The 14,775-nt window shown below is 40.3% G+C and overlaps 1 protein-coding gene across 1 annotated transcript in view; it reads right to left on the minus strand.

Moving 5' to 3' along the window:
- The window catches only part of atxn1a (ataxin 1a), a 78,913-nt gene extending 64,711 nt beyond the window's left edge, over positions 1-14,202 (minus strand). Inside the window, 1 exon segment of the mRNA XM_026346701.1 lies at positions 14,081-14,202. The gene's annotated coding sequence lies outside the window, so the exon portion shown is untranslated.
- Between the last annotated feature and the right edge of the window lie 573 nt (positions 14,203-14,775).

Here is a 14,775-nt window from a genome sequence, read left to right on the forward strand (position 1 = left end):
AAATATAACAGATATTAATACGTTATTATGCTGAACCAAGTCCGTAACATTTCAACGCTGCACTTTTACTTTCTTTCTTTTATTTTACAGCTCAAACACTTCCACAGTGTTATGATTACAAGCTGCTTGATATTTAAAGATGACTGCTACCTCAGATGACAATAATACTATGTCTACTGAGCATCACACGAAACTAAACTACACTAAATGTATCAACATATTTTATACAGGATTTACTCTAAACTTTTACTGCAGTATATTAAAAATACAACATACTGTACTTTGCACATAACAGAGGCATGTGGAAGCTTGCTGTCCTACTATATATTAAATTGTGATCTTGTCAAGTACACTAGTGCAGTTGCCTGTGGCGGCCTGTTAGATTGGGTGTTAGTCACAGGGATGGGCACCAGGCTACAAACTGCTACAAGGTCATACTGAGATTACATTGTTGGAGAGGCCAACAAATAAATGCACGCAAACCTATTTGCAGATTTTAGTTGATGTCTACTAAAGTTTTAGTAATAAACATCCAAATCGAAATGACAGATATAGCATGCACAGTTAAGAAATATAGTAATAAATACATTTAAATATATATTTTTATTATATTGGATTTTGTTAGTTTTTGTATCTCACATATTCAGGTCTGGAAGTTTTAAGTGCAATATCTTATGATTGTATGACAGCCTTTTTTCACACTCCTAACACAGTTACCGTGCACACACACACAAGCGCACACATACACACACAACATGTAAGTGTCTATACATGATTAAAAGACTGAAAGTGGGGCAGGCGCACAGTTCTAGCTCTGTTAAATTACTGCAGTTTCTTTTAGCCTACCTCAAACACACACACACACACACACACACAAACATGAACCGAGCTTCAAGTGTACACAGCTACAAATACATACTCTAGCATTCACACATCCATAAACCACATAGCTTTGGTTCAATAATTAAGTGATTTCCCGATGAAGCAGCGGGGAAGTGAGGAGCACAAGAGCCAACCACTTATTGGTGCTGGCTAGACAACGCCAACACTGATATTTTTTTTGGATATTAGCCCATCTCTTACAATCATCTCCCCCTGAAGTAATGTGTTCTTGCTGCTTTGCACTTGACAGGATGGTGGACATAATTATTTTTTAACAGTATTCTCAAAACCACCAGCAGATATTGAGCACTCCACCACGGACTCAGTGGGGTTCCACAAACTGCTCAGAGAAACACTCATGTTCCACAAAATATGTGATCTAAGAAACCCTTTGTGAATTGGATGAGATATATCAGCTTGAGTTTAAGTAGTTAGCTGTGAATAGCTTACTGAGTACTATTATTTTGTAATACCGGACATCATTTGAAAAACTATGCAGCAGCACTTGCATCATCATATTTGGTGCAAGGCCAGGTGTTCAAACATTTTATCTCCACTGCTAACGGATCATCTGGCCATTTGGTTTGTGAACTCTGAACTTTTCACAGAAAACAGCATCTGCAAACTTTTTAAGCACCAAAAATAGCGCTCACAGAATTCAATGATGGTCGGCTTCCGCAGTATTATGAAGACTGGACAAATTACCTTGTCAACTAAAAAACGTCTTTATGAGGTGAGAGTTATCAGTTAACTCCTGGGAAGATTCTGCTTGTTTGGATTTTTTACTTTAAATAACTTACTTTATCATTTAATGTGTTTTGAAAAATGCATTTTTCCAAATTCAGACCTCTGCATTTTCTCGGCACCCAAACAAAACTAAACAACCGCTGATTAAACCCGATGTATCACTTAAAAGGTGGTCAAACATATTTTAGCCAAATCCAGCTCACACTCAGTCATACACAAATGTTGTGAATTAGGCTGGAAATCTCCCATGACTCACATCCCCTTGGTCTGGGAGACATGGCTGAAATGAACTGTGTTATGTTCAACTACAAACAAGAAGTACTTAAGATATACTGGAGTAGTTCCACTGGACCAAAATGGGCGATTTTCTCAAATGTTACATAAACATCAGCGATCATGGAAAACTGTGGTTTCTTGTTTTATTATTATATGATTTATCTGGAAAACTAAATGTTTCATTATATTTCTAAAGGAATGTCCTCCAGCTCAAAGCCGCTATTAAGAATTTTACTGGGTAGCGGAGATGAAGTAGTAACAGTGGTGCAAGTTACAAATCTTTCACTGTGTGTGCAGCCGAAGGTAATTCTTAACAAAAACTAGACAGCCTGAGCTGAGTCACATCTGGTCAAAACCTTTCTTTTTATATCTCATGGGGCTTACAAGGAGAAAATCGTATAAATGTGTGCAGGACACAAGCTTACTACTTTTACGAGGCATTATGAAACTGTGCCTCAGTTTTAAAAGATTAGAAGTAAACAACAACAATATAAAACCCTACAAATCTCTTCTCCAAAGCTGGACTAGAGGAGACTGACCAGTAACAGCAGTATTCTCATTGGTGGGCTCTAATCATGTGTTGCGTTTGGCAAACACACTTAGGACGGAGAAAAACCTTTGCAAAAAGTTCAAATAGAAACCTGCAAATCCAGCAGCTTCTTAGCAGCCTTGTGTAAGGTTTCTGAGAATCAGATCATAGGGTCTTTGTGGGAGAGGGGACTTGAGTTTCTATGTTGTGATTTGGTGATTGAAAGAGCACTTTTGCAACATGAATCTTTGAACTTGTGGATGTGTCCAGTTTTTGATTGATCATTCTGCAGAAAATGACTGTCTGTTTCAACATCGCCAGCAGATAAACAGAAAGAGTAGGTGCAACACCACAAATGATGACTTCCAAGAGAAGCTTTCATGAAATGCAGATAGCCTGTCGGTCATGGCGATAAAGACGAGACTTGTTGCAGGTCAGCTGATAGGAAGTGAAGCATACTTACACTTGCACAAACTACAACCCATGTACATGCACATTCTCATTTACTCCTTGATCCCATTTGACAAGCAAACATACAAAGAAATTGCAGTAGTTTCTGATACATTGAGCCGTAATCTTCTCTTCTCTGCATTTGGCATCTGACACACAGCACCATTTTGCAATTACTTCTGCCTTTTTCCTCTGTATTCTTCCCTTCCTAGCTATAAATGGGCATTTCCAGGACAACCCAATATAAACAAAAGCAGTCAGCACTAATAACCAGGCTGCAAGACAGTATTACCAGGCTCACATTTTGTAACGTTACAGAGCAACGTCTCCTGCCAAACGTACAGTCCAACTCCAAAGCAAACACCTGCCTTGTGCTCATGTACAATGATAACATCTGCTGTATTAACTGTAATGTTTGAAAACACATAACCATTTCTCTTGCCCACATACTAACAATGTTGTCATGTTAATATGCATAGCAACCATCACACAATAGAAAATGTGCAACAAAGATGAGTGAAAATTCACATCCTCATTAACAGCACAGAGTACAGCATCTGATTAAAAACAGAATGGTCACCACAACTCCAAACCATAATTTATACCATAAATTATGCTGCTGTTAATCCACTAAAGGTGTATTAGCAGATGTTAGCTGATGTTCAGTGAACTGTAGTGTCCATCATGGTTCAGGACTATACATGTAGGGCAAGAGTCTAGGAGTTCAGGTCAATCAAACAAAAACCTAGCCTGCATATGTATTAACATGAAGGGACGTCAAAGAAAATAGGTTGAATCAGGAAAATCTACCAAATAACCTAAAATGTCTTAAGTGATGATCAATCATCAGATAATGGGGCTACCTTGGTCCTCAAGACCAGCCTTGACACTAGGCCTTGTCCTAGGCCTAGTGTTTTGAAATATATAGTATTAACAGCACTAGTCTAGTCTAAGTCTATATGCATGCTACATTAGTGATGGTGGTTGTGACAGGTGTATTTTGTTCAAGTTGGACTCTCAGAAACAACGTTAATTTTGCATGCTCTTACTCATAATGACTGCGCCCTTGACCCACATGCATGCACAAATACTGCCACCTCCCCACGCACAGCACTACTCCTGCTTTAAGTAAGTGTAAACTCACATGAAGTGCCTCCTAAAAGGGTTACACTACCTATGTACTTCCACCCCCTACCCTTTCAGCAGTAGTCTGCAGTTAGGTAGCGTGTCCTGTCAGGTTGCAAATGCACTCAGCTATCCATCTCAAGCAGCCACGCTAGAGGTAGTGTGGGGGCAAATCGCTGGCAGAGCTAATGCATGTCATGTAGTATTAAACCAAGCTGACTTGGCGATCACCTTAAAAACCAAAGCACTGGGCTGAAAGTTGAAAGGGGGAGAAAAATATCTTTTCACTCAAACATATTGTCGGTTGGTGGGATCTGAGGCTAATTGGTTGTAGAGGAGGTTTGATAGGAGGTGGGAAGTTCCACCATTTAATATCTGTCCAGATGCGGACAGAACAGATTTCAGTGCTGAACAGATTTCACTTTTAGAAGATGTTGGATCAATCAAACAATGTAGCAAATGTGGCATAAAAACTTACACACACACACTCTCACACACACACACACACACATATATATATATATATATATATATATATATATATATATATATATATATATATATACACATATATGAGTTTGCTGTTATGGGGCATATCATCAGGGGAGAGTACAGATGCAGTGTCAGGAACTGACAAGAAAAGTTAAGTTCAGTCTTGTCTTGTACTGCCCTTAATTACAGTTTTGTCTTCACAACACCCACACAATTAACACGATCGAAACAAGACCTGAAACTTTAGTCATTCAGCTGAAAATAAATTAACATTTGCATTAAAACATCAGCGTGAAGAGGTCATCAAACAGTCTCCATACTGCATATAGCACTGCATAGTCAGGTAGGGACATATAGGTATCCTGTAGTCCTTCAGTTTCACCTGAGGTGAAATATGGGTTTAAGAGTCAAAACCACCTGACACTCCACCACCATCTGATGACTTACTGTAATCTGGCATCTGGGAAGTTTAAATGTTCCTGTAAGAGCCATTAAGCTTATGGAATGTACAAAAAAAAAAGAGGTATTTTGGTCGAGTAAGGACGTCTAGTAATTTCCCATTAGGTCAATTCTTCTCTTACCACAGGTATTTTCCCTGGGCAAGCCCCTGCAATGGGTGCGTACACCATCATAATCACAGCTGCATCAAGAGTATGTGTCTGTCTGTGTGTGTATCCATGAAATTATCTGCCATGAATGTGTGCATTTATGTTCGTGTGTGCAAGAACTAATAAGATCAGATTAAATGATTTAGTTGTAAGATTATACATCTCTTGCAAGAGTCTTTCATTTCATTACTGTGTGAACGTATGTGTGTAAACATTCCTCTCTACAGTATGCATTACTTTAAACAATGTACAGTACACAGTGAGGCAGTATGACACAGAGGTAGTCTGCAGCCAAGTTACATCCCCTACTGTGACGGTCGATAGTAGATGACAGTGTCAGAGAAGCAGACCTGGTCGGGCCACAGTGAAACCTCACATTAACCTCATTTATCTATGTCATAGCTCACCACCTAACCTTGCTACACATTCATTCTCTGATGAACACACACACACGAAAAAAAAAAAAAAGAGCAGCCTCGAGCTGCGACAGACACCAACACACACACACACAAATACCTAATTCAAGATACAAATGCAGTCATGAACACATGCAAATACACATTACTCACATACACACATGCAAAGTTAGACCACATTCGACAACACAAGTTCTATCTGCACAGCACATTTTATGCAGCCAATGGCATGTGCAAAATAATAATATAATTGACAAAGTGCCTCCTCGTATGTGCAGTGCATTATACAGAGTGTATTATACTTCAAAGAGTGACAAAGCAGGACAATGTTGAATTTTCTCAATCACTGCAGATCTAGACAGAAATGAAATCCACTAGATACAGGCTGCCATATTTGTCTTGTGCTATGCTTTTGTCACTGCACTAATAACAGCACTGATGCAAAACGTCTGCGCAATTTTCAATATTGTTCCAATTAAGTCCACTTATCTGCCAACGATGTAGACAATCCTGATACTTCCAGGCATTGCTTTGGCCTTCATCAAGCAATAGTAGCAAACCACTATAGAGCATTTCTGAAAATATAATATTAGCATTAATTCTATGAAGAAAAATACAGACGTTCCCCAAAGAGGTCCTGATGTTGTAACTGGTGATAGACTCATGGAGCTTGTGAGCAGGCAGAGAACATTGTGGCGCACTAGGTGTTATCCCTACAGCTGTGTTTTAGCACACAATCCTGTGAGCTTACTGAGAAGCTAAAGGAAGAATCAGAAATTATAGTAAGTCAGTCAGATAGGCAGTCAGGCAGTCAGACAAAAAGCTTGTCAGCTAGCTAACCTGAAGCCAAGCATCCAGTCAAATGTCCAGCCAGATGAGCCTGATCCACAGCCAGCCATCCAGCCATCCAGTAAAAAGGAGAAACCGGCCAAGCCACAATTACCAGCCTGCCAGTCAGCAAGCCAGCTGGACGGCAAGATAGACAGACAAGGCCAGCAACCAGCCACATATTCAGCAACTTGCACTATTCAAACCACACCACAATATTTTCAGGGAGGAAATAGTTTCAATCTTACAGAAACTTTGTTGAATATTGCCTGTGCCCACCCATGTTTACCCCTGTCCATATGGTGACCTGAGCTCAATGTTTACACAGACCGATGTACTATCAGAAAGACACGGATGGAGCTTTGCCACGAACATACTAGAATTCAGGACTTCGCTGCACATGTCACATCATGAATCATCAGTGAAATAAGATATTTATGGGGTGCTGTGTACCCGTACTGCCATGCGATGTGGCCCAAGGAGTAAACAGTAATGGAGAGTTTGTGCCAAGAACAACATTGGTGAAGGGTGGATTTTGGTATTCAAGGGATTGTTTCTATCACTGGCCATTTTCCTGTTATTGAATTCCTCTCTCTCAATGCATATCCTCCTGGCTCCAACTTAAGTCATTGTTGATACACACCCACCTTAGAGATGAGGATCTGTGGGATTCACTCCTCACAAGTGAGGTAGAAGCACCAAAAATACACATGTATTTCTAACTTAATTGTAATTATTTTTACCAATATACCATAACATGCCCTCAAACAATTTCAGTACTATAACATAGTTACACTACCTCCCTGTATAAACTGTTAGTTTTAAATCACCCTAGACATTCAGTGTTGCTAATCATTTCAAAACAATGCCCTTAGGTATAAAGCTAAAAATCTGTAAATATAAAATACACATTTGTGCTCCAATTTAGTGTACAATATGTATGGCCCCAATTTCTAGCATTCTTCTTTCATCTGTCTTCCGCATCACTATCTATCTGGCTGTGTCCCAAGTTGTCAGCTTATCCTTGTCCCAGGCCTGGAGCTCTATGGGGGAGAGAAGAGTCTACAGGAGCTGTCCGACTGCCAGTCAGTGTCAACTCCCCTCTGTAATCTTCCACTGCCTGGGATGAGGATAAGTCAAAGAGGACTAGTCTAGGCTGGACTAGGCTAGGAGAGGAGAGGAGAGGAGAGGAGAGGAGAGGAGAGGAGAGGAGAGGAGAGGAGAGGAGAGATCAACATGACACAACAATATGTTGTTGAAGTGGGGGGACGAGTAGAAATAATATTTAGAGAAGAGACTTAGACAGTAGCAATTTCAGATTCCAGTCCCATAAAAAAAGTGCTGTGACTTTGTCATTGAGCGAGCCACTATTTAATAAGCTTAGAGCCGCTGTTCTATTATGCACTAGACAATATAACTAAACATAGAGTAAACACTACAAACCACATCTGGATGTCGTAGCTAGACAGTTAGTTTCTTTTCTAGTTTATTTAACTTGGGCCTCAAAAGACCAGTGTTTAAAACCCTTTCCTCTCATATAAGGTTTGTTTTGAATATGATGAAATATGAATTAAGGCAAAGAGATCACAGGAGGAGCATGCTAAAATAACTACTGCATTAATGTCTTGCATGAGGCATCAGATTTGATGCATAGCTCAGGCAGAGATATGATCTTTATTGAGAGCGCTTATGAAACAGCTTTGAGGATCTTAACCAATCTTTTGATGAGCTTCTTAGATTCATATTGATGCTGTAGCAAAAATGTGGAGCATGAAAGCTCGTTGTTGAACCATATGAGTACTCCATCCTCTTTTAGTCACTACACTCTGGAGTTTACTTCAGCTTAGGATTTTACAGTAACCTGACTGGCATATAGACAAGTGCATATCATGTCAGATACACTGGCAGCCATTACAGAGCCAAAGCCAACACACAGCTGAACTAATTTCCAAAGCCAGCTTCCCTTTTTCACATAGTTATTGAGCCATGCAGCTTATCAACCGGACAAATTTGTAGGACGGCTTTAATCCTCTGTCCTTCTCTTTCTCATTCAGACACTGGGGCTACCTCGGTCATTCAGAAGATTGGTATTGATTAGATCTTCACATCAAAATAAAGAGGGCTTGTACTGAAACAGGGTCAAAAGGCTGTGAGTTTGTACCTATGTGAGTATATGAGAATGTAATGTTCTCACACATACAAGGTAGGAAATCACAAGTACTGTAAAGTGGCAAAAAGAACAGTGATCTCTGAATATTATAATGAATGTGTTGGATGAATGATGCATAAAAAAAATACTAACAGTCCTTTAATAAGTACCTTTCAAAGTTTAGTGATTCACATGACCATGCAAAATATCCTAACAGTACAAATAATCTGTTTTCACTCTTTTAAGATGAACAGCAGCTTCAAGTGCATGCCATGGCCATGCCAGACTGAAAAACACAAAACAGCAATAAAAGGATACACATGGTGGAATGTTCTTTGACACAAAATAAAAAAAAAAACTCTCATTGATCGCCTTTAAAAGCAGTATTCTGTGTGTGAGTGTGTCCTTTCTCTTGTGTGCATGCATGTGTACTCGATACACTCCTGAATAAAGGAGGATGAAAGGGAAAGCTGAAAAGGTCTGAGCGCACTGTATGGTTCAACCAGACAGCTCAATCTCTTGATCTGCCCCCACCTCGCTTTAGTTTTCAAAAATCATTTTTCTCACAAACAAACTCTTTTTTTAGACCACTTCAATCCCATACTATATACATTTTCTTCCTCTTTGTGTATCGTGTGTTTCATGTGTAAAAGTATTAACCTGTGACAGCAGCCTGGTGTGATTGCGGTAAATAGAGGTGGGCAGTGTGCTCATTATTCCACATCAAATATAAAATATGTGTGAGTGTGAAAGTAGTATAAAAGCAGAAAACAATCAGAAGAAGAGGAGGGAGGAAAGCTGAGAACAATGTCTAAGCACAACCTTAAGACATACTATAAAAGTTGTCTACAATCTGTTTGTACACATCTCTTTTTCTATGTAATAATAATGCCTCTGAGGACAGAGTTACAGTATCTGAATACATCTCAGGGCTGTTGTGGCAAATAAAAAGGTACATCAGGACATTTTTCCTTGCACTAAAAGAACCAGCTTACTGCAATGACATGATGTAAATACTTGTCTATACTGTGGATCCTGGCCCAACATCACAGTATTTTTGCAGACTCTAATGAAGAGCACTTTTTATTTGTGCTCCCAAGGTCTGACCAGGAGCACTGGTAGCCAAATTTACGAACGGTGCAAAAACATTTTACTCACTCGTGTAGACTGCAAATAACTCAGTGGATAGGAGTAAATGCTATTTCAGATTTTGAGAGGTGAGAAGAGGGTGTTTATGCGCGTTTGCACTCCACTACACCCGTCTGCAGAGTGTAACCTCTCAAAGTTATTGTGTAAACAAATCTTTAGAGGAAGGGCTGTTGTTCAAACTAATTTCTCTATAAATATACACAGACACATACAAACGCCTGTTTCTGCCATTGGTCAATTCATTTGCCCCTGCAGTCATTATTCACTCTGCCGGTATTTGCAGGTAGGAGTATTTTCTTTCATTTCTGTCACTTACTCACTTAGCCATGAAATCTCCACCCAGTTATTATCTAGAAGTCTTTCTCTGTCTCACTCAACCACACACATTCATTTCTTTTATATAGGCAGCAAATTCCAAAGACAAAGAAAACATGTGTGTGGGTCAGTGTGTGCATATAGCAAGTGACAAACGAGCCAAGCTCAGTTAAATGGTTTGTGATTAGGACACATTGGCTTGTAATTGCCTCTCATTACCATTTGAAAGTGAGTGTCAGCTGGGATCAAAGGCTATGGTGGCAGTGGTAAAGTGTACGTGTGTGTGTGTGTGTGTGTGTGCGTGTGTGTGTGTGTGTGTGTGTTGGTGGGTGGGAGCAGCACGCCTGATTCATAGTGGCATGACCACACAATAGAGCACTATAGTTGGTCTTTCCCCATCACAAAGACTTTGTGTTCACCATTATTACTAAGGCAAAGACCAAGAAAACTGAAAAACATTGACCCTACATCGCTTGTAAAACACCAACTGATGACCAACTACAACTACTCCCTCTACTGTTCCTAAATATACAGCATTAATCTGGAAATACTTCAGTCTGGACACTGTAGCCAGCAATCAAATTAACCTGGTCAAAAATAACATTTAAAATTATTCTACAATAATTGTCCTTTACTAACCTTTTTTGTACATCTTTGATTGCGCTCTAACTCAACAGCTTCTATAAGTAGAACACTCTGATGTGGTGTCCCACAGGGATTACCACTGGGTCCCCTTCACTTCATCTATGTTGACATACCAAAGCATACCCCATTACAGAACTAATGTCCGACTAGTCCTCCTTAGTTATTCACTCTCTCTCTCGTCTGACATGCTGCTCCGAATGAACCAAAGTGAAAATTAAACAGAATCATAGAAATACACAACAACAGCTAGCTCCTTGTTACCTTCAAACTAATCTATAGAAATTAGTTGTCAATCACTCTTGAGTCCTTCATAAACTCAGTGAATTTCTCTGCCTGCTCATACTTGATCATATGAACACACCAATACTAATCCTGCATGTATTTCTTTTGACTCTCAGACAATGAGAAACAAAATTCTCTCGTCTTATAAAATAAAGATTGAATGGTTTGGCCTGAATGCCAAGCGCCATATCTGGAAACCAGGCACCGGTCAGTACCTGGCCAATACCATCCTTACAGTGAAGCATGTTGGTGGCAGCATCATGCTGTGAGGATGTTTTTCAGTGGCAGGAACTGGGAGACTAGTCAGGATTGAGGGAAAGATGAATGCAGCAATGTACAGAGACATGATGTTGTGGAGTGCTCTGTACCTCAGACTGGGGCGACAGTTCATCTTTCAACAGGACAACGACCCTAAGCACACGGCCAAGATAACAAAGGAGTGGCTACGTGACAACTCTGTGAATGTCCAGATGAACATCTATGGAGAGATCTAAAAAATGGCTGTGAACCGACGCTTCCCATACAACCTGGTGGAACTTGAGAGGTACTGCAAAGAAAAATGGGAGAAACTGGACAAAAATATGTGCCAAGCTTGTAGCATCATACTCAAAAAGACTTAAGGCTGTAGTTGTTGCTAAAGGTGCTTCAACAAAGTATTGAGAAAAGGCTGCGAATACTTAATAATTAGAAAAACTTACAAAGCAACTTCTTCTTCCAAGCTTCTTCTTACAATGTCATTATGGGGTACTGTTTGTAGAATTTTGAGGAAAATAATGAATTTAATCCATTTTGGAATAATAATACCTTTATCTCAACTCATACAAAACAATAAAGTACATGTTTATTCAGTAAACTATATGAACTGTCAGTGTGGGAGGAGCTAATTTATCACCACCTCATGTGTGATTCCTCACTACTTTAAAGCATTTACACTAGTTATTTGGCAGATGATTTTATACAAAAACCTACAAGGTACACCTACAACCATTATGGGCAATTTTGTCGTTCAGTGTTTTGCTTAAAGCCAATTCAACATGTGACCAGTAGGAATTAGGAACTGAACTATTGATTACAGACTACCAGCTTGTGCCTATTATACTAACAGTGAAAAATCACAGTGATCCAAAGATGATCACAATACCTATCGCAAACACTAAATGCATATTACACTGTCCTCACCTTCATAGCCTTATAGACAGAACAGAGCAAAGGTCATACCCTTTTTATTACAAGTGTACTGACTAGAGACTTATTGTAACTATAGCTATAACTATAAGAGATGTCAGTATCTAACCATAAAACTAATGCTGAAGCTAATCTAGACATTTTTGATTGACTCACTAAGATTTTATATAAAATATCTCAGTTAGCTTTATTAAAATGCTGCAACTGCTTCCTGGTGCGCAATGTTGCAAGAAAGCAAACCACAAAGCAGCATGAACAAACAGCAGCTGCCAGTTTTAATAATTTAAATACCTAAAGTGCTAGCAATCTGTGTGAGAAGGGTCATCTGCATCAATTATTGTGCAGTATATTATATAAATAAATTTAATAGACATTGAATTTTGAAAGAATGAGATAAATATTTGAGAGGAATTTTGTTTGCCATTGTGTAAAACCTTTTAAAATGACCTGTATGCTCATTTGGTCTCAAATGCTGTACATACATTTGTCCTGCTGGTTAAAAGAATCTGCAGGTGGGTGCAACAGGATTTCTTTTTGTTTTGTTTTTTCAATTCTCAAATATTAAAGTTATATATTTTGCCATAATGGGATATATTTTAGGTGCACGGTGCATACAAGTTGTAGCAAATATAAAAATATAATGAGCAACAAAATCTAAAAGAATATTTCTATCAACTTAGTAAGTAAAACAAGTAGGGTGGCATCCAGCAGCAAGCTAAAGATTTGGATCTAATGATACATGGGTAATCATAATGTAATATCATTTATAGATGCTATTCCAAATATGTATTATACCATATGCTGCCACATGTGTGAGTTGCCTATAGCTTTTTGCTGAGTATTTTGCAGTCTATAGTAGCTGTCTTTAGGATGACTAGTTCATTCATAGCCGAAGGGAAGGTAACACACGAGGTTGCGGAGCATGTAAACATAAGAAGAGGAAATCGTACAGCTTGACGAGTTTCTGTTCAAACTGCATGCACTCATTAGAAAATGAGGCAACACTTAAATGTGGAAATGCAACTTTTCAGACGGAGCAGCAGCTTTCACAATAAAGTACTGGATTTCATGTCGATACTATATTCAATTCATAGCGTGGAGTGGAGCTTCCACTCGGGACGCATAGACTACCCTGAGTGCAACTCCGAGGTGTAAACAGAGTAAAAATAGCTGCTATCACAGGCTTCCCTACAGTCCCGTTATATAATGGCCCAGGCTCGGATGAATGACATCACGGGCAGTCCAGCAATCACAAACCCTATGTCCTTTACAACCAGCTGGCAGTGGAAAACACAGAGTAGTAGCTACAATGTTACATACGCAGCCATTAAGGTGATGCTCAAAACATGCGAAACAGATGCAACTATGTTTCCACAAGCCCTGGTTAAATGACGGGGACTGAGGTTAGTTAGTGCTTCTTCGTGTCTTTTCGTGAAACGTTAATGAAAACACTTCCGCGATTAACAAGCGTAGATAAAAAAAAATGCAACGCTTGCCTTTCACAGTCCTTGTCAGTGAGGAGAAGAGTTCAAAAGAGCACGTCTAACGCTGGCTGCAAGGCTCTTCAGCCGGGTTTGTCGATAAGAAATAGTCTGCAAAGAGCAAATGTTAGAACCGAGGTCGAGTGGCGCAGTTACTGGGAATACGGAGGCTGCCCGACACCAACTCGCCGGGCGAACGCGCTCCCCGCTCGGTCACAATCCAGCCAAACGTCCGCTCTCCGTCGCCCCACTGAAACACTACTTTGCATTTACGTGCCGAAATGACAAGTGTCTCCACCCAAACCCCGCACGTCCCTCTACTACATAGTCACTTTAAAATAGGTCAGAGGGCGAAGTAAACATTTTACAAGGCTTTGAAGTGAACCGGAGCGTCAGCGCCACCCAGCCCCCGTCTATCCAGCCATTTTCTCTACACTGCTCCAGAAGAGAAAAGTGGCAGGAGGGAAACAATGACAGCTCGGCCTCCGGGGGCTCTGTAGCTTTAGTTTAGTGTTACTTACTGTGGGGTGAACCGGGGCTGCTGAGTTTGTGTCTCCGCTTGTTGCCAGGGCTCCACAGCGCTGCTCCGCCGCTGACGGTGGAAAGCGTCTCCCCTCCTACCGCTGTCTGCAGCCGCGCAGCTACCAGCTCTCTGCCCCCACCTCCAGAGAGAGAGAGAGACAGAGAGAGAGAGACAGAGAGAGAGAGAGAGAGAGAGAGACAGACTCACAGAGAGAGAGAGAGAGAGAGAGAGAGACAGAGAGAGAGAGAAGAGAGAGAGAGAGAGAGAGAGGAGAGAGAAGGAGAGAGAGACAGAGAGAGAGAGAGAGAGACAGAGAGAGAGAGAGAGGCGATAGAGACGAGAAAGAGAGAGAGGAAGAGAGGAGAGGAGAGAGACAGAGAGAGAGGAGAGAGAGTGAGAGGGAGAGAGAGAGACAGAGAGAGAAGAGAGATCGAGATAGGAGAGATAGAGATAGACAGAGAGAGAGAAGAGAGAGAGACAGATAGAGAAGAGAGAGAGAGAGAGGGAGAGATACAGCAGAGAGAGAGAGAGAGAGAGAGAGAGGAGAGATAGAGAGAAGAGGACACAGAGAGAGAGAGAGAAAGATCGGAGCGAGAGATACAAACACACACAAGAGAGAGAGAGATACAGAGAGAGAGAGAGACTTCACATCAAACACCCCACAAGATAGAGAGAGAGACACACACACAACAC

The sequence above is a fragment of the Anabas testudineus genome, chromosome 11 (assembly GCF_900324465.2).
Source record: "Anabas testudineus chromosome 11, fAnaTes1.2, whole genome shotgun sequence".
NCBI lineage: Eukaryota > Metazoa > Chordata > Actinopteri > Anabantiformes > Anabantidae > Anabas > Anabas testudineus.